The sequence below is a fragment of the Equus asinus genome, chromosome 3, assembly GCF_041296235.1.
Source record: "Equus asinus isolate D_3611 breed Donkey chromosome 3, EquAss-T2T_v2, whole genome shotgun sequence".
Taxonomy (NCBI): Eukaryota; Metazoa; Chordata; class Mammalia; order Perissodactyla; family Equidae; genus Equus; species Equus asinus.
The window spans coordinates 121,287,490-121,306,651 of NC_091792.1; the positions used below are offsets into that span (position 1 = coordinate 121,287,490).

General features: G+C 37.6%; 1 protein-coding gene across 4 annotated transcripts in view; it reads left to right on the plus strand.

The window, feature by feature from the left end:
* Nucleotides 1-19,162, plus strand: part of SCFD2 (sec1 family domain containing 2) — a 393,579-nt gene that overhangs the window by 33,747 nt on the left and 340,670 nt on the right. The window lies entirely within an intron of this gene.

Below are 19,162 nucleotides of genomic sequence, written 5' to 3' on the forward strand. Positions count from 1 at the left end.
AGATATATATGCACCCAACACAGCAGCACCAAAATTTGTAAAGCAACTCTTAATAGAACTAACAGAAGACATCAACAACAATACAATAATAGTAGGGGACCTCAACACACCATTAACACCAATGGACAGAACATCCAGACAGAAAATCAACAAGGAAATAATAGAATTAAATGAAAAATTAGACCAGGTGGACTTAATAGATATATATAGAACACTTCATCCAAAAACAGCAGGTTACACATTCTTCTCAAGTGCACATGGAACATTCTCAAGGATTGACCATATTTTGGGAACCAAAGCAAACATCAATAAATACAAGAGAGTTGAAATAATATCAAGCATCTTTTCTGATCATAATGCTATTAAACTAGAAATCAACTACAAGAAAAAAGCAGAGAAAGGTGCAAAAATGTGGAGACTAAACAACACGCTTCTGAACAAACAATGGATCATTGAAGAAATTAAAGAAGAAATCAAATATTATCTGGAGACAAATGAAAATGAGAACACGACATACCAAACCATTTCGGATGCAGCAAAAGCAGTCCTAAGAGGGAAATTCATCGCAATACAGGCTCACCTCACTAAACAAGAAAAAGCTCACATAAGCAACCTCAAACGACACCTAACAGAACTAGAAAAAGAATAACAAACAAAGCCCAGAGTCAGTAGAAGGAGGGAAATAATAAAAATAAGAGCAGAAATAAATGATATTGAAACAAAAAAGACAATAGAAAGGATCAATGAAACAAAGAGTTGGTTCTTCGAAAGAATTAACAAAATTGACAAACCCTTAGCCAGACTCACCAAGAAAAGAAGAGAGAAATCGCAAATAAATAAAATTAGGAATGAGAGAGGAGAAATCACAACAGATACCAATGAAATACAAGAGATCATAAGAGAATACTATGAAAAACTATATGCCAACAAATTGAACAACCTGGAAGAAATGGACAAATTCCTAGACTCCTACAATCTCCCCAAACTGAATCAGGAAGAAATGGAGAATCTGAATAGGCCAATCACAAGTAAGGAAATAGAAACGGTAATCAAAAACCTCACCAAAAATAAGAGTCCAGGATCAGACGGCTTCTCTGGAGAATTCTACCAAACATTCAAAGAAGACTTAATACCTATTCTCCTCAAACTGTTCCAGAAAATTGAGAAAGATGGAGAACTCCCTAACACATTCTATGAAGCCAACATCACTCTGATCCCCAAACCTGACAAGGACAACACAAAGAAGGAGAACTACAGGCCGATATCACTGATGAACATAGATGCAAAAATCCTCAACAAAATTTTGGCAAACCGAATACAGCAATACATCAAAAAGATTATACACCATGATCAAGTGGGATTTATACCAGGGACACAGGGATGGTTCAACATCCGCAAGTCAATCAACGTGATACACTACATCAACAAAATGAAAAACAAAAACCACATGATCATCTCAATAGATGCAGAGAAAGCATTCGACAAGATCCAACACCCATTTATGATAAAAACCCTCAATAAAATGGGTATAGAAGGAAAGTACCTCAACATAATAAAGGCCATATATGACAGACCCACAGCCAACATCATACTCAATGGACAAAAACTGAAAGCCATCCCTCTGAGGACAGGAACAAGACAAGGGTGCCCACTTTCACCACTCCTATTCAACATAGTACTGGAGGTGCTGGCCAGAGCAATTCAGCAGGAAAAAGAAATAAAAGGAATCCAAATAGGTAACGAAGAAGTAAAACTCTCGCTGTTTGCAGATGACATGATCTTATATATAGAAAACCCCAAAGAATCCACAGAAAAACTATTAGAAATAATCAACTACAGCAAAGTAGCAGGGTATAAAATTAACGTGCATAAATCAGTAGCATTTCTATACACTAACAATGAACTAACAGAAAAAGAACTCAAGAACTCAATCCCATTCACAATCGCAACGAAAAGAATAAAATACCTTGGGATAAACTTAACCAAGGAAGTGAAGGATCTATACAATGAAAACTACAAGACTTTCTTGAAAGATATTGACGATGACATAAAGAGATGGAAAGACATTCCATGCACATGGATTGGAAGAATAAACATAGTTAAAATGTCCATACTACCTAAAGCAATCTACAGATTCAATGCTATCCCAATCAGAATCCCAAGAACATTCTTCACAGAAATTGATCAAACAATCCTAAAATTCATATGGGGCAACAAAAGACCGCGAATTGCTAAAGCAATCCTGAGCAAGAAAAACAAAGCCGGTGGAATCACAATCCCCGATTTCAAAACATACTACAAAGCTACAGTGATCAAAACAGCATGGTACTGGTACAAAAACAGGTCCACAGATCAATGGAACAGAATTGAAAGCCCAGAGATAAAACCACACATCTATGGACAGCTAATCTTCGACAAAGGAGCAGAGGGCCTATAATGGAGAAAAGAAAGTCTCTTCAACAAATGGTGCTGGGAAAACTGGACAGCCACATGCAAAAGATTGAAAATTGACCATTCTTTTTCACCACACACCAAAATAAACTCAAAATGGATCAAAGACCTAAAGATTAGGCCTGAGACAATAAGTCTTTTGGAAGAGAATATAGGCAGTACACTCTTTGACATCAGTTTCAAAAGAATCTTTTCGGACACTATAACTCCTCAGTTGAGGGAAACAATAGAAAGAATAAACAAATGGGACTTCATCAGACTAAAGAGCTTCTTCAAGGCAAGGGAAAACAGGATGGAAACAAAAAAACAGCTCACTAATTGGGAAAAAATATTTACAAGCCACTTATCTGACAAAGGGTTAATCTCCATAATATACAAAGAACTCACACTGCTTAACAACAAAAAAACAAACAACCCGATCAAAAAATGGGCAGAGGTATGAACAGACATTTCTCAAAAGAAGATATGAATATGGCCAAGAGACACATGAAAAGATGTTCATCATCGCTAATCATCAGGGAAATGCAAATCAAAACTACACTAAGATATCACCTTACCCCCGTTAGATTGGCAAAAACATCCAAAACCAAGAGCGACAAATGTTGGAGAGGTTGTGGAGAAAAAGGAACCCTCATACACTGTTGGTGGGAATGCAAACTGGTACAGCCACTATGGAAAACAGTATGGAGATTTCTCAAAAAGTTAAAAATAGAAATACCCTATGACCCAGCCATCCCATTACTGGGTATCTATCCTAAGAACCTGAAATCAGAAATCTCAAGAGTCCGTTGCACCCCTATGTTCATCGCAGCATTATTTACAATAGCCAAGACGTGGAACCAACCTACATGCCCAGAAACTGATGATTGGATAAAGAAGATGTGGTATATATACACAATGGAATACTACTCAGCCATAAAAAAAGACAAAATTGGCCCGTTCACAACAACGTGCATGGACCTCGAGGGTATTATGTTAAGAGAAATAAGCCAGTCAGAGAAAGACGAACTCTATATGAGTCCACTCATAGGTGGAAGTTAGTATATTGATAAGGAGATCTGATCAGTGGTTACCAGGGAAAAGGGGGGGTGGGGGGAGGGCACAAAGCGGGAAGTGGTGTACCCACAACATGACTAACAAAAATGTACAACTGAAATCTCACAAGGTTGTAATCTATCATAACATTAATAAAAAAAATTTTTTTTCAAGTGATTACAAACATACAAAAAAGTTACAAGAATAGGACAAGAATTTTTTTCTCGTCCTTGAACACTTTGAGGATAATATGCCTATGCCCATGACTGCTAAATACTTTAGCGTGTATTTCTCTCAAAGGGATGTTCTCCAACATAATCACAATCACAAAATTAAGACTAATATACTACTACCGTCTATTCCACAAGTTTTGCCACTTATCTCAATAGTATCCTTTGTGAAAGCAAAAGGATATTGGTCAGAATGACACATTGCCTGCATTTGTCATGTCCCTTTAGTCTACTTTAATCTTTGATGGTTCCTCAGTCTTTCCTTGACATTCTTGACCTTGACACTTTTGAAAAGTACAGGCCAGTTATTTTGCAAAATGTCTCTCAATTTAGGTTTGTCTCATATTTCCTCAAGGTTAGATTCAGGTTATGCATTATTGACAAGAATATCACACAAGTGATACTGTGTTCTTTCGATTGCATCCTATCAGGTGGCACACAATTTAAGTTTTTCCACTTACAATGGTAATTTTGATCCTTGGTTAAAGGAGAGATTTTGAGATTATGTAATATCCTTTCCTTGTCAAACTTGAATCCACTGCTTTAGCACCTCTTCATATTTCTTGGCTGATCTGTTACTGTGATTGCTGAAAGTTGTGATTTTTCTAATTCCATCATTTCCACATTTATTAATTGGTATTTTATGGCAAGATATAGCTTTGTCTCCTTCACATTTCTTTCTTTATGTATATCAGCATGACCTCATGGATTCATATTTTATTCAATGGATTATAATTCATTTTTTTTCACTATTTATTTTGATGTTAAAATTGTCCCATATTTGGCTAGTGAGAGCCCCTGGCTTCTGTGACTTTCTGATATATCACCGTTATTCTTTGAGCACTTCCTTACTTTCTAGTACAAGGTATTTCAGGTTTATCTTGGTATTTTTCCTACATGGACCTAAAATCAGTCATTTCTCTAAGGAGTTCTAGTGCCTTTTAGTGGAGAATGATATTTAGAAACCCAGATCTGGGCTCTCAGTGTGCTTGCTGCATTTGGGGTGTCACTGGTCCCAGATTCTCTCAGTGGACACAGCTAAGGAACTATACACACATATTCACATTGATCTTTATTTTTATGCTGCTCTCTCTGTATATTGAAAACCATAAGTTCACACTAATACTTCCAGTTCCAAGCCAGCATTAGAAGAATTCATTCTTGGTTTTTCCCTTTCCATATTTGTAGCTCCCTTCTTGAACAGCGAGTAACCTGGCTCCTATTATCCCTCAATATATTTACTTTCTTGCTCAATTCCTTCTATTTAGCCAATCTCCTATCACCATTGCTGCTCCTTCCTCCTCCTCCATGTGGATGCTGTCTTCATCCCTCCTGGTCTCCAAAACCCATAGTGCCCTGGCCCTACCCTCTGCATGGAGACTCCTTTATACCATTCAACCTCTGATACTCTGGGTTGGTCCATCCTTGCATGACACCCCTCCTCACCACACTCAGTTTGGACACCTGCTTTGCGCTGCTAATGCCACTGTGCACCACGCTCGTGATGTGGGTGCCTGCTCACTCCACTCAGCCTTTGACACCCTAAGCAAGGTTGCTGCTACCCATTCCTACATGGATACCTTTCTCTTCCTACTTGGGCACTGCCTTCCTTGGTCAGACTGCTGCCACCTCCCATATCCCCCCATACTACCAGGAAGTCCTCCTCACACTGGTTTGTGCTCTGACATTCCCACGAGGCCCCCTTGAGCCTTTCACACAGATGCCTCTTTGTGCTTAGATAGCTGTACCCTACATCTGTCTTCCAACCCTCTCATGAAGGTACCTGCTCACTTGTCTCAGGCTCTGGCACTCCAGGCTAGGATGCTGTCTGTCTGCTCATCACTTGGACTCTGCTGCTCCATCAGGACACCTCCCTTTTTAGGCACCACCTAGTGCTGTTTGGACTAAATTATGAAGGAAGAAAGGACTTTTTTTCTTGTTATTTGAACTAAATTTTGAGGGAAGGAAGGTTTTGTTTGGTTGTTCTTTAAACCTAAATAAGTAGTACCTGCTTTTAGCCTTATTTTAAGAAATAATATTTGGGGCCAGCCTGATAGCGTAGTGGTTAAGTTCTTATGTTCTGCTTCTGCTGCCAGGGTTCACCAGTTCGGATTCTGGGCACCTACCCACTGCTCATCAAGCCATGCTGTGGTGGCATCCCAGATACAAAATAGAGGAAGATGGGTACGGATGTTAGCTCAGGGACAATCTTCCTCACAAAAAAAAAAAAAAAAGAAAGAATATCTGGGTAGTTGTATAGTCATGGGTTTGATATACTAGCTAATTTTTCTGATTTATATTAAAATAAATACAGATTAATGAAAACTAGAGGTGATCATCTGTAGACCTGTGAAAATCTTGTAAACTGCATCTTTAGGAAACTGTGTTTTAGGATATTCATTTCATGCATTTCATGACATTTTAAGTTGTTTCGATTTTTTACGAAATTGGATCTTGGTTTTTGACAACTGATAGCAAGACTATATATCTTCTAGGAATGAGAGGATAACTTCTCTTTTTTGTCTTGTTGCATATGGTATTAAATAGGAGTGATGATTGTGGCCATCTTTGTCTTATTTCTGATTTCAAAGGGAATATTTCTAATATTTCCTCATCTAGAATGATATTTGCTGTAGGCTTTTTGTAGATATCTTTGTCAGGTTAATGAAGTTTATTTCTTTTCCTAATTTATTAAGAATTTTTTTAAGATCATGAATGAGTGTTGAAATCTGTGAAATATCTTTCCTGAATCTATTAAGAAGATCATGTGGTTTTGCTCTTTTCATTTTAGTGTGGCAGATTGCACTGATAGGTAGTCACATACTGAATCATTCTGGCATTCTTGGCATAAACTCAGCTTTGTCACGGTTTGCTATTTTCTCATAGGCTTTTTGATATCTTGGTATTTTCCTTCTTCTGTTCCTCCAGGATTGATTTTGGGGGAGAATTAGCAGTCATGCACTTTCAGTAACCTGAAAGGAACTGGGCAAACTGATTTAAACAAAAAGACTGTTGACAAATATTTTTGAAGTGAAGTGTTACTGTTGCTTATGTTCCCTGAACCTCAGCCTTCTCATCTGGAAGTGATGTTATAATAATCCTGGCCACTTAGCGTGGTAAGAATCAAAGGAGATAAAAATAAGTCAGTTGCCTTGCATAGTGCCTTCAGAACACTGAAATTATTCAAACTAGCCAATCCTAAGCCTGCTTAGCCTGCTTTCCCTGCTTTCCCATGAGAAGCACAATAAAGACTTGGGCCCACATTTTCCCCTCACTCCCTCTGCCTCCTGACCGACCACTGTGTTGCCCTATCTGGTGTGCCATGCCTCTTGTTTCTAGGAATCTGTGAATATAAAACCGGCATTCTCTGTGGCAGTCATTTCCATGTCTGCATGTCTTACCATACATGATTAAAACAAATCCTAAGAACACCTTAAAACAGTATTGAAGACATTTATCAGGGCACGGTGTGCTTCCAGGTCAGAAGGTTGAATGTATGTGAGTGCTAGTTGTTCAACACCTTCTGTACTATCCTGTTCCTTATGGGGGACATTCGCAATGTGTGTACTTTAGATTTTTACTCTGAATTCCTGTTTCCTTTATTAACAGGTAAATTTTGGCTTCAAAAATCTAGAGGAAAACCTGAAGATTCCTTTTTACTTTGTTCCTTAGGTATGGAGCTTTGAGAAGTGGTTCCCAGATTTTTGGATTTCATGGAGCAGAAAAATTAAACAACAACATAGAGCTCCCTACTCTTTATTAGTCAAGTGAGGTCCTGTAGTGTTGCCACACAACACACACACAGAAGATTCTTTATCTTACAGTATTGAAAACACTTTAAATGAATAACTCAGTTTTATGAGAAACTCTACCTCATCCTTATAAGTAAAAATAGTGTTTGCTGTGCAAATGCAACTTTGAGACAAGTTCTGTTTTCTACCCATAAACAGAATACAGCCCCTAAACCCCTCTTATAGAAAGAACTATTGTATATTCTTCCCTTCTCAGAGTTGTGTCCCTATTAACACTTAAACACTGTTCTGTATTTTTAAGGTGCTGAGGGATATAGTACAAAACCCCTTAACAAAATATATGGGAGTTAAGATGGTAAATAATAGGAGCAACATAAATCCATATTCCACCTGAACCAAAATGAAAACCACTGAAGAATAAAACAATACGATAATAATTTTAACAAATCAAGTTTTCCCAATTTAGTGTCTTTGACTTCACACTTATGTGTGTATAGATACAATGGTGTCACTCATGGTGAATAGAGTAATAGATTCTGGAATCACTGTATAATAATAGAACAATAGGCTATGCTGATTTTGAAAGGACTGTTCTTCATGGAGTAGAGTGACAGAAGGGATAAAGCAAACAGATGAGTTTGCTTCTAAGAGCCTCTATAAAACTGTCACTAACTCTTTATCTTAGAGTTTGACACATGAACTAATCCTTAACTTTCCAAGTCTTGAATTCAAGCCAAAACACACAGATGTAATCCAGCCTAGAGTAGAGTTCCCCAGTGGAGCAAGGGCTGGCCTTTGGAATGGGTCGTGGAAGCAATCTACAGGAACTCAAAGTAATCGTTCAGAATCAGAAAAATGTGCATAGAGGGGATGTGTGTTTGGTTTTTAAGTAATCTAATTGTGTTAGTGATTTAAAATCCTCATATTGTGTTAATCTGTTTGTACATTGGGAATCCATATGAAAAACAGTCTCTCCTATGTTTTATTGTTTGCTAGGAAGAAATTATGAATAAATTTGTGTTGATAATTAATTGTGTTGATATTATCATTAATGAGCTGGTGGACAGTAGGAATAAAAAGTGTTTATCTGTACTGGGATGAAGTTCAGTTACCCCAATTATTTTATATGATGGTTACACAGTTTGTATGTTATGTTCTGGTCCATTTTTTAAGAGGTTTCACCAGCCTGTTACAGTGCTGAACGAAGCCATCATCTCGAAGGAAGACATGATGAACTAGAGTATTCCTTGGAAGGAGATGAAACTTTGATTACGTATCAGATGGAGGTTGTTCTTTTTTTATTCTGAACATTATAAAGCTTGCGTGCAATTGTTTATCCTGAAATTAAACAGTTTTTTATCCTGGATTTTATTTAGTTTCCCTTAACACATGGTTGTTATTTCTGCATTGTTAAAGACATTCTAGTACATTTTTAATCTGGAACCAACCACACAGATAGATTTTCTATTAGCTATACACGTTGATACAAAAAGAGCATGCATTTTTTAGGACATTTTTGGTTTTTGAATATCAATCCAAGAGTATATAATTCCCAACAAGATTGTTATGCTAATTAAAAGTTTGTAACAGACAATGCATTTATTCATGGTTTTAAAATGACAGCTTTTCCTCAGATAGAACAATACAAATTAAATTTGTATGGTGCTTTCTTCTTGTTGAGCAAATTAATAACAATCACTTTCCCATAGTTTGAGAGATAGTATCAATGAGACTTGAGGGGTAGATACAAGTGACTTGCTCAAGGAAGGAGCTGCATCAGGGTTCATATTTTTTCCAATGCTCCTCTGCTTCTTCCCTGAAATGTATGCCAATGTGATATTTGAGTTTAACATCTTTGAAGTGATCTTATCTTTTTCAAGAATGTATTGATTGTTATGGGAACATTCTTTAACAAACGTGACAGTGGATACAAAAACTCATTAAAACAATCTTCTTTCAGTTATTGAACGGTCAGAGACTGTTTCTGTTGATGTGGGTTTTTTTTTTTTAGTGTCCTTGAGCAACTTCTGTGCAGTTTTTGTTTCCTAGTCATTTGGTAGTACAGTGGCTTTTCCACCGAAACTTTATGACCTTGAACAAGGTACTTAATTTCTCATAGTCACAGTTTTCTTTTCTGTAAAAGAGAAGTACACTAGATAATTTCTAAGGAACCTTCGGTTCTAATTCTTCCTACTTTATGATTTCCATGTGCTATGTTCAGAAAATAAACTGCAGAACATGAATCACATAGGGCAGTGGTTTTATTCTGTTTTGTTCACTGCTGTATCCCCAGCCCCAAGAAGAGGGGCTGATGTGTAGTGGGCACTCATGTTTTTTGAATACAGGAACAAAACCCAACATAAGAGCCTTCAATAGGAAGAAATGAATGGATTATATTCACATAGTTGCATAATATTTAAAAGTTAAATTGTATCTTTTAAATTGTATGTTTTAAAGTCCATTTTGGGGGGTTATTTTTGTAAAACTGGTTATTCGTACATACATTTATTCAGCTGTGCAAGTAATAGTAAATCTGATTCTAACCCTCCCCTGGTAAAATCCTTTAGTGGCTCTCCATTGTCATTTGGGTAAAGACTAAAACTTTTAACTTATTTTAGAAAGCCTTCCTAGATCTACTCCCTGCTTATTTTTTCAGCCTTCATCTTTTCCTGCTCCCTCCTTCTCTTCCCTCCAGTGTGCTCTTACTCTTGGTTGCAGCTACGCTAAACTTCTTTCAGGTCCTCATGTCTTGCTCTCCGACCTTCGGGCCATCTTACATGTTGCTCTTTCCTTCTCTCCACCTCCACTTTTATATTTGCTTCTATAGATCATACATTTTATGTCATATAACAGCTCATAGTACATTATCTTAAAATTAGTTGTTTAGTGTCTTTTCTCTCCAACTAGACTTTGGAAGCTTCCTGAGAGAAGGTCTGTGCCTGACTTGTTCACCCTTGTACACTATTGCACCTTTGGTGCCTAGCACAGTTCATGGCCCATGGGGTGTTGGTGGCCTGAGTGCAATGCACCCATGGGCCCAGGATGCTGACATTCTGATAAAGCCAAAATACTTTTGTCCTTAATGCTCTGTGACCACTTCCTTCCCAATTTACTGAAATAAATTCTATTTAATAATACATAATTTGAGTTAGTGACAAATATAAATAAAATAAAATAGGCTAAGTGGGATTTGGAATAGCTAGAGTGGTCAAGGAAGGAAGCCTTGAATGGTACCTAGAACAGAACTGGCATTTGGTAGGTGCTCAATAAATATTTGTTGAATGGATGAGACCTAATCAAAGAACATCTGGAGAAAGACGGTTCCAGGCAAAGGGAATAGCAAATGCAAAGCCCTGAGTTGGGAACACACTTGACCCACTCAAGGGGCTGAAATCAGGCCAGTGTGGCTGAGGCCAAATGGATGAAGCTGAGAGATTGAGAGATGAAGTTGTAGATATAGGAACGCACTAAAGTTTATATAAGCCTGTTGCCCAAAATAGGGAACTTAGATTTCAGTGTAATGGTAGTAGGAAGCGTGAAAGGGGTTTGAGCAGGGAATGATATGATGTGATAGCTTTAGGAAGTCACTCTAGTCCAAGCCATCATCAATTCTTGCTTGGACTGTGCAGTAGCCTCACACTCAGTCCTTAAACTTGAATCCGTTCTCTACAGAGAGGCCAGAGTGATCTTTCTTTCTTTTGTTTTTTGAAGGAGATTAGCCCTGAGCTAACATCTGCTGCCAATCCTCCTCTTTTTGCTTAGGAAGACTGGCCCTGAACTAACATCCGTGCCCATCTTCCTCTACTTTATATGTGTGACGCCTGCCACAGCATGGCTTGTCAAGCAGTGCCTAGGTCTGCACTGGGATCCGAACGAGTGAATCCCGGGCCGCTGAAGCAGAACATGCAAACTTACCCGCTGCACCCCTTGGCTGGCCTCCAGAGCCATCTTTTAATAATGCAAATCTGATTGGGTCAGTCTGTTGCTGAAGACCCTTCTGTTACCCTTGGAAAAAAGTCTACAATCCTTAATGTGGGTTACCAGGCCTTGGATGATTTGACATAAGCTGAGGACAGTGTCAAACTAGATCTTTATGCGCCATTCATACTTCTTTTCATTTCCTGGGAAAGCTCTCAAGTTCTCTTCTCAGGACCCTGCCCATGATGCGATTCCTGCTTAGATTACCCTTACTCTGTTCTTCAACTGGCTAAGTCCTACTCATTTTTCAGGTTCCACTGTCATATCCTCAGCCACCCTCTGACCTCCACCCTCACACCCAGACCAGGTTAGGTGTTACACTCTCCCAGAGCTCCCATTCTCTGCTTTTGTCACCTCCGCAGGAGCATGCTCAGTTCTAGCTTCCCTGCCAGATTGCTAACTCCATGAGGGCAGGGAGGCTGCTCACAGCTGTGGCTGCAGCACCTCGCTGAGTGCCCAGCCCGCAGGAAGTGCCTATATTCTGAAAGAAAGAAGGAAGGAAGGACTGCTTTATGGTGCCAAGGGTCTACTTCAACATCCTTCTGTGTTTAGCTGCTTTCTCTTCTATTGAGATGAAGGTTAGTGGATAATTTTGTTAAAGATGAAGTAATTGTTCTAAAAAGTAGTCAAGAGGAAAGATGACTCTTGAAACCTCTGTGAATAATTTAATTAACAAACCTACCTTCTGAGCTCATTAAGCTCGCCGCTGATGGAAGCCATTATTCCCTGCTGTGCTAAACTATGACTCAGATTGCTCTCTTTTTAAAATTAGTTGAAAATGTTTGTTTGGTTTTATTTGTTGTCATTGTATTTCTGTTGGAACACTATGACTGTTATTGCAAATCCTGTGAGTAAGCTTAACTTCCCGTGCACGCCATGAAGAAACCATTTTCTCTGAGTTTAGTTACAAGATAATGGTGAGCAGTCACATTTCACCCTCAGTCTCTTAATTGCATGCTTCCACTTGATTGAAGTAGCACCATGATTCAACATTCAGCCACCTTTTAAAAATTAATGCTGTCTTCTTTATATTTTATTTGGTGATGAATATTTCCTGTTAGTTTCTAGCAGACTGCATTTGACATTTCATACATGCCAAACCAAGGCAGCTTCTAAGATTTCATTTACAGTTGAGTAATTCTGGTGAATAAAGAGCAAGGAATTAACTGAAAGGACCACGTCTTCATGTACGGAATCTCCTGAGACTTAAAAAAGATTCTAGCAGATTATTATTATGTGTATATTCTAGTAAGCCATTATTATGTGTATATTGTTAGCCTTTAGTTTTCTTTAAACATGACAATTTGTCATAATAGTGTGATTTTTAAGGATACAAGATAATCAGTTTATTTAAAAAGGGCCTAAATTTTGTGCATATTTGACATTTTATGCAGTTACTGACAATATCGAAACTACATTTCATAGTAATAGAATGGATCTTTTCATAGGGCAAATATTCTAGGAGTTTTATATCGTATATTTCAAAGAATCTACTGAAATAAAATTGTGTTTTAGTAGCTACAGTGGAATAAAGTTTATGTCATTGGAAAACTTCACTTTAAAAACAGAGAAAGGGGTAGAACATTATTTAATATATTCTACAATCTGTTAGGAATACTCTTTTGTTAACTCTTTTTATTACTATCACTGGACTTGTAAAAAAAATGGCTTTAATAAAAAAGATAACAACATGGGATATTCCCCCATCTTTTACGGAGTGTTGCAAAGTTAATCAAATTTGTACATGTGAACTTGGAGCACCAGGGCATAATGGAAAGCAAATAAAATATAGCTTGTTAAGGATCCAAGGAATCTCAGAAGTTAGCCTTCTAGTTTGAGCCTTTTATTTTACAGAGTACCATAGAATCATGGTTGGTAGATGGATTTTGGAGTTCACAGAGACCTGGGTTCAAATTCTCATTTATTGGCTATGTGATTAGGACAAATTATTTTCTCTCTTTAAGAATCAGCTTTCTCACTTTTGAAATAGAGCAATGATACTTAAGCTGGAGGGTTGTTATTCAATGAGATAATATAGTCATATTGCCTATGACATATTGAGTTCTCAATAAATTAAAATAATAACATTAATCATACTTTAAGGGGATGTAAAGCATCAGAAAGACTAACTGAATTGCCCAAGGTTGAAGAAGCAGACCACGGCACTTTCAGTGGTGGCCCTGAGCTCTAAACCTTGCCTCCTTTATTATTAATGATATGGTAGGCAAGTGGCTTCATTTTGTCTCAGTTTTGTAAGTGATAAAATAGCTGGAGGCTATTTCTCTCTCTCTCTTTCCCAAGGATATAATGAACATCAAATAAGAGCTAAATTGGGAATTATACCTCAGGGCAATTTAGACTTTAGTTTTTTGACTTTTCAGTTGTATAAATGATATATATGTAGCATGATTTAAAATTCAGCAAAGTCTTCTTAGAGGGAAACATTTAAAGAAGAAGGTTGAATACAAGTGGGAAATGATTGGCATTGTGTAGTAAAGTGACTGTCAATGGCTAATGGTGACCTACAAAGGGAATAGTATGATATTGTTTAAAACAAAAAGTGAAAAATCCTGAGAGCAAACTTTACCTGCTTCGTGAGCTAACGTGGATCGACTTCACTTTTTACTTTATTTCATTCTATCCTTTGTGGGCCCATATGTGAACTGAACTTAAAGGGAGAATAGAGAACCTATTAAGGATAAGAAAACTAACGTGAGGAGTTTAAAATAATTGACATCCTGAATAATTGGTTCTCTTTGATGGTTTGCATAATACAAGCATGGCATGGTATAGTAGAAAGATTCCTGGGCTCTGAAGCCAGTTCCCTGGGTCTGAGTCCTGTTTCTGTCATTTATAGGTTGACTGTACTTTAGTCAGTCATTTGACTGCTCTGAGGCTCTTTAAATTGGGACAGTGATAATGGCTCATGTAAGAAGTTGTTTTTTAAGTTCTGAAATGCTTCTAAAATAGAAAGTAGTGGTGGTATTTTAAAGCATTTTTGAATATTATATTTTATTTACCTTTCAAAAATCTTTCCTAAGTTGGCCATGAAGAAAAAGAAATAAACCGTTTTTCAGTGGACCTGATTATTAAAAAGATATTATCCAGCTGTTCCTGAATTTGAGAGAGAAGACTAAGCAAGATGAAGTAGATTTACAGTAGAGCACAAAGGGTTTAGATTAGGTATAAATATGATCTAATAGCAGTTTGATTTGTTTGAAGCTATAGTGTTTTTCTCAGGCATATTGCAAAATTTTCTTTAGGTGGCTTCAAAAACTAAAAAGAGATTTTCATCTGTTTATGTTGGATTAGGCAGCGTCCTGCTGAAGATGTGAAGATGGTTAATTTAATATTCTTTCTAATGTTCACTTCTACCCCCAAAGTTGCATATCCACTTTGCAAGTCAGTCTGGAAATATTTATGGAATCTGAACTCCTCATAAAAATAAGAATTTTAGTTTTAAAATGTCCTATTGTGTGCAGTCTATAGAATTTCAATATAATTAAATTAATCAGGTAAGAAGCTAGCACAGAAGTCATTGCTTAAAAACCTTTATAAGGAAAACCCTTACTTCCTATAGGTGTAAATCTCTAAGTAATATATAGAAAAGTTTCTTATTTTATTCCTGAAAGTCAAAATTATTTACTTCAACTTGTCATATTTGGGGAGTTTGCTTGAGTTGGAGTTTTCAGAGTGTTCCAAAGTGTATCATTGTGAATTCTGCATAATGTATTGTTGACCTTTTCCTATTAGAAAATGAAGCTACTGGCACTGGTTATCCATATGTCTGTGCAAGTAGAGGGAAAAGACTATAATGTACTTCTAGAACGGGCTTCCTTCTATATCCTATGAGAAAATTCTGGGCTTTGATTTGTTATTACTACTACTACTGCTGCTGCTATGTTCATTGAGCACTTACGATGTGCCAGGTATTGTTCTAGGTGCTTCAGATATATTAGCACATTTGGTTGTCATAATAACCTACTGAATATGTGCTGTTACCATCCCCAGTGAACAGAGGAGAAATATGTACAGAGAGGTTCAGTAACTCTCCTAGTGACATAGAGCTAGCAAGGCAGAACCAGAACCCTTGGTAGTTTGGTACCAGAATCCATGATTCTCCTAGTCTTTAGTACTGCCTACCACTAAACTATTGGACTGGCCCTGTTGTGATAGCCTCTGTGTATTGCTAATTCCCTCATGAGAAAATAGAGAATTAGTACAGTTGGAGAGGATAAAGAATTACAAAAAAATACACTATTATGATTATAGTGTGGATTTCAATTCACTTTTCTCGATTCATAAAATTTGACGTCAGGAATTGATTTCATGTGAAACTTCAATAGTGTGAAATGTCTGTTGGATCAACTTTTACGAGCATATTAGAGAAAGGCAGTGTACACAGGTTTACAGATGTAAGCCACCACACAGCAGTAGCAGAGTGACTTGGTGAAGATGGGGTGCAGCACAGCAGAGCTGCCAGTGAGTATGATTTCCATCTTCTTGATCTTCTTTAGTGCCAATTCAGGGAACCATAATTAGTTCATGAATGTTAACTTGGTAAGCTTAAAATGACCATGTATGATGTGGGGTTTAGTATGGTGTGTTTAGGAAACTGTTTTGGACAGGAAGTAGACATTAGAAACTGTCACATGTATCTAGACAATTAGAATTGTTTATATCAACAGAACAATTTTCAAGCAAACACTACCTGACTCTGCATTAATGTTAGAGATCATGAAAACTCTGTATTTCTTCTAAAATGTTTTAATAGAAAACAGTGCCAGAGAGTACAAGCCCCAAGTGACTTTAGTATATGTGAGCAAATCAGGATTGTATGAAAAAAATAGTCAATGTAATTAAGTAAGTGAATTTGTCTAATATATTACCCTCGAACACATTGAATTTTGAGACAATATCATTCATAGCAATAATAATAGTAGTAACAACCACTACAATGACCATACAACTACCCACGTTTATTGTGAATCAGGAAAGTACTGTGTGTGCCTTATCTTATTTAACCATTACAACAGCCCTGTGAGGTCGTCGCTATTATTATCTCCATCTCTCAGACGAGGAAACAGAGGAAAAGAGGGGATTAGTTACGCGCACAAGGTTACACAACTAGCAAGCATCATTCATTCATTTATTCAATATTTATTGAGTAGACCTACCATGAGCCTAGCACTGTTCTAGGTAGTGGGGGTTAGCAATGAGTTAAACAAAATCCCTGCTTTCAAAGGACCTTACCTTTTATGAGGGGGATAGACGACAGATAAACATGGAAACATGGAAGTCAGATGGTAATAAGGATTATGTAAACAGTAAAGCCCAGTAAGGGGGAAAGGGAGTGCCGGGATAGGGTTCTGGGATGGGCTATCGTCACTCTTTTATACAGAGTAGTAAGGGGACCTCTTGATAAGGTGACATTGCAGCAGACATCTGAAGAGAGGGGTATTTGTAGGAACAGCATTCCTGGCAGAGGAGGAGAAGAGCTTCCTGTGCTTGGAGTACCTGAGGAAGATCAGAGGCTGTGGAGCTGCTGTGGGTGAAGAGTGAATGGTCAGAGTTTGAACCCAGATTTATTTGACCCCAGAGCCCACATTTTAACTACCACACTAATCTGATGGGGCAACCACAGCATTACCTAACCTACTGTGATCTTGGTGACACTGTATTATTCTCACGGAAAAGAGGAGGGCAGTAAGCTGTGTAGAGCTGAGAGTATGTGAGAAACCCTGTGGTTTGGGGAGAGGTGCTTTGGAGAATATAAGTAGGGAACTATTGTGGACCATACATTTGGGAAACTGGGAGTGTGACTTCCCTGTTCAGAATTCTTCATTGGTTCTCCATTGCTTTCAGAGCTTTAGAGAAATTAAGTAACTTTCCCAAAGCCCCAGTGCAAATAGACCTAGTTTTGAATGATAATAAAGGCGCTGTTCATAACTGCTAAGCTGTGCTGCTCTTCTCAGAATGTGAAATCAATCACATGCTCCTTGGGGTCCGTCACCTACAGACTGAAGTCGACAAGCCTTGGCAAGGAATGCAGGGCCCTGTAGAGTCACTCGCCTTCTTTTGCCCTTATGGCTACTGCCCCTCCCGTTGCACCTCAGCATGGAGCACAAGAGAACTCCTTAGTATCATGTACCTGGCACTTTGCACATTCTGAAACGTCCTTCTTCTTGTTTTGTGATGAAGATTTTATATCTTCCTTGAAGATTTTCTATACCATTCTCCTTTCCAGATTGAGTTATAACTTCTTTTGGCTGCTTGTGGAGCTTACATATCTGTGTACTTGCTTGTCATTTCCAGTAGAAATCATTCTAAGTCCCTGTCCCCCCAGCCAGGATTAGAGCCCCTGCTCTGTGCTACCAGAGAAATCGATGCAAACTTTCATCTGCCTCTTATCACACTTTTTTGGATACTTTCTTTGCTTACTTGTCTGCCTCTTCTTCTGGACTGTAAGTCGTTGAAAGCTTGTGCCTTGTTTTGATCTATATCCCAACCCCCAGGGGTAGGGCTTGGCATGTAGTTTACCTGCTCGCTTAAATTAAACTTAGAGTATTAGATGCTGAGTTATAATGATGACAGTTTGATGAGATCAAAACCAGTAGAATATGTTGAGCAGTGGTGTTAGTTCACTTAGAAAAAAATAGATGATAATAAAAACACTACTATTTAATAAAAGATTATTATATGCCAGATATTAGACTCAGTTCTGAAATACATCATTCCATTATTCCAAATCAAATTCAAACTTGAAAGATATACCTTATTAGGTATAACTTTTAAAGCTAACTTAGTATCTTATTAGATACAACTTTTAACACTAAATTTTAAAAACTACATTCATTTTCAAACTATTGCTAACTGGATAGGAGGAGGTGTTAGGGGGCTGTAAGTAGAGGGAAAATGTCCTTAGAAAGGGACAGAAGTCATCATTGTCCCTTTATACTCAGTTTTTAAAATGTTACCACAAATGTGTATACTTGGCTACATGCAGAGATCTTCCGGAAAGAACACTGTACTCATTTATAATTTGGACATGGCATGTTTGGTGAGACAGAGGTCTGTTGGAGAAGTGAGCCCAGATGAGACCCTGCATAATGCAGTGCTTCATGCCGTTATCAATAGTTAATTGTAAAGCCTTCAGTAAGTGCCATCCTTACAACCTAAGGCCCAAAGTGGGCTACTTAAGGCCACGGTTACTTAGCCTAATTCTTGATTTTCATTCATTAGGAAAGCTACTCATTAGGATTTCTATTGAGTAATTTTTGAACAGGATTCTCATTGCTGATTGCTTTGTGTTTCCCGCACAAGTATATTATCTCAAATTGATATGCTTATAATCACTGATAAATCACCTTTAGACATGTATTTAATTTTGGCTTATATACCATTTATATTTTACTCTAGCAATGTTGAATTATACTCTGAAATACTTTTAAATGCAAAAATCTCAAAAAAAATTATCATACAGTTTCCCTACACTTCTCATAGCTTTTCTTCTCTTTTTTTGCCGGGGTTGGGGGGACTTAATTTCATTGTCTCCTTAATTTCTCAATATTTTGTGCTGATTAAAATGGATTAGATATTCTTTACTTAAATACTTAGAGTCTGTCAGTAGGAGACTACATTAGTGCTCAAAAGAAGATATTTAAGAAATTATTTTGCTTTCCACTCTTTCCATTAGCCAGTAGAAATTTATTCTAA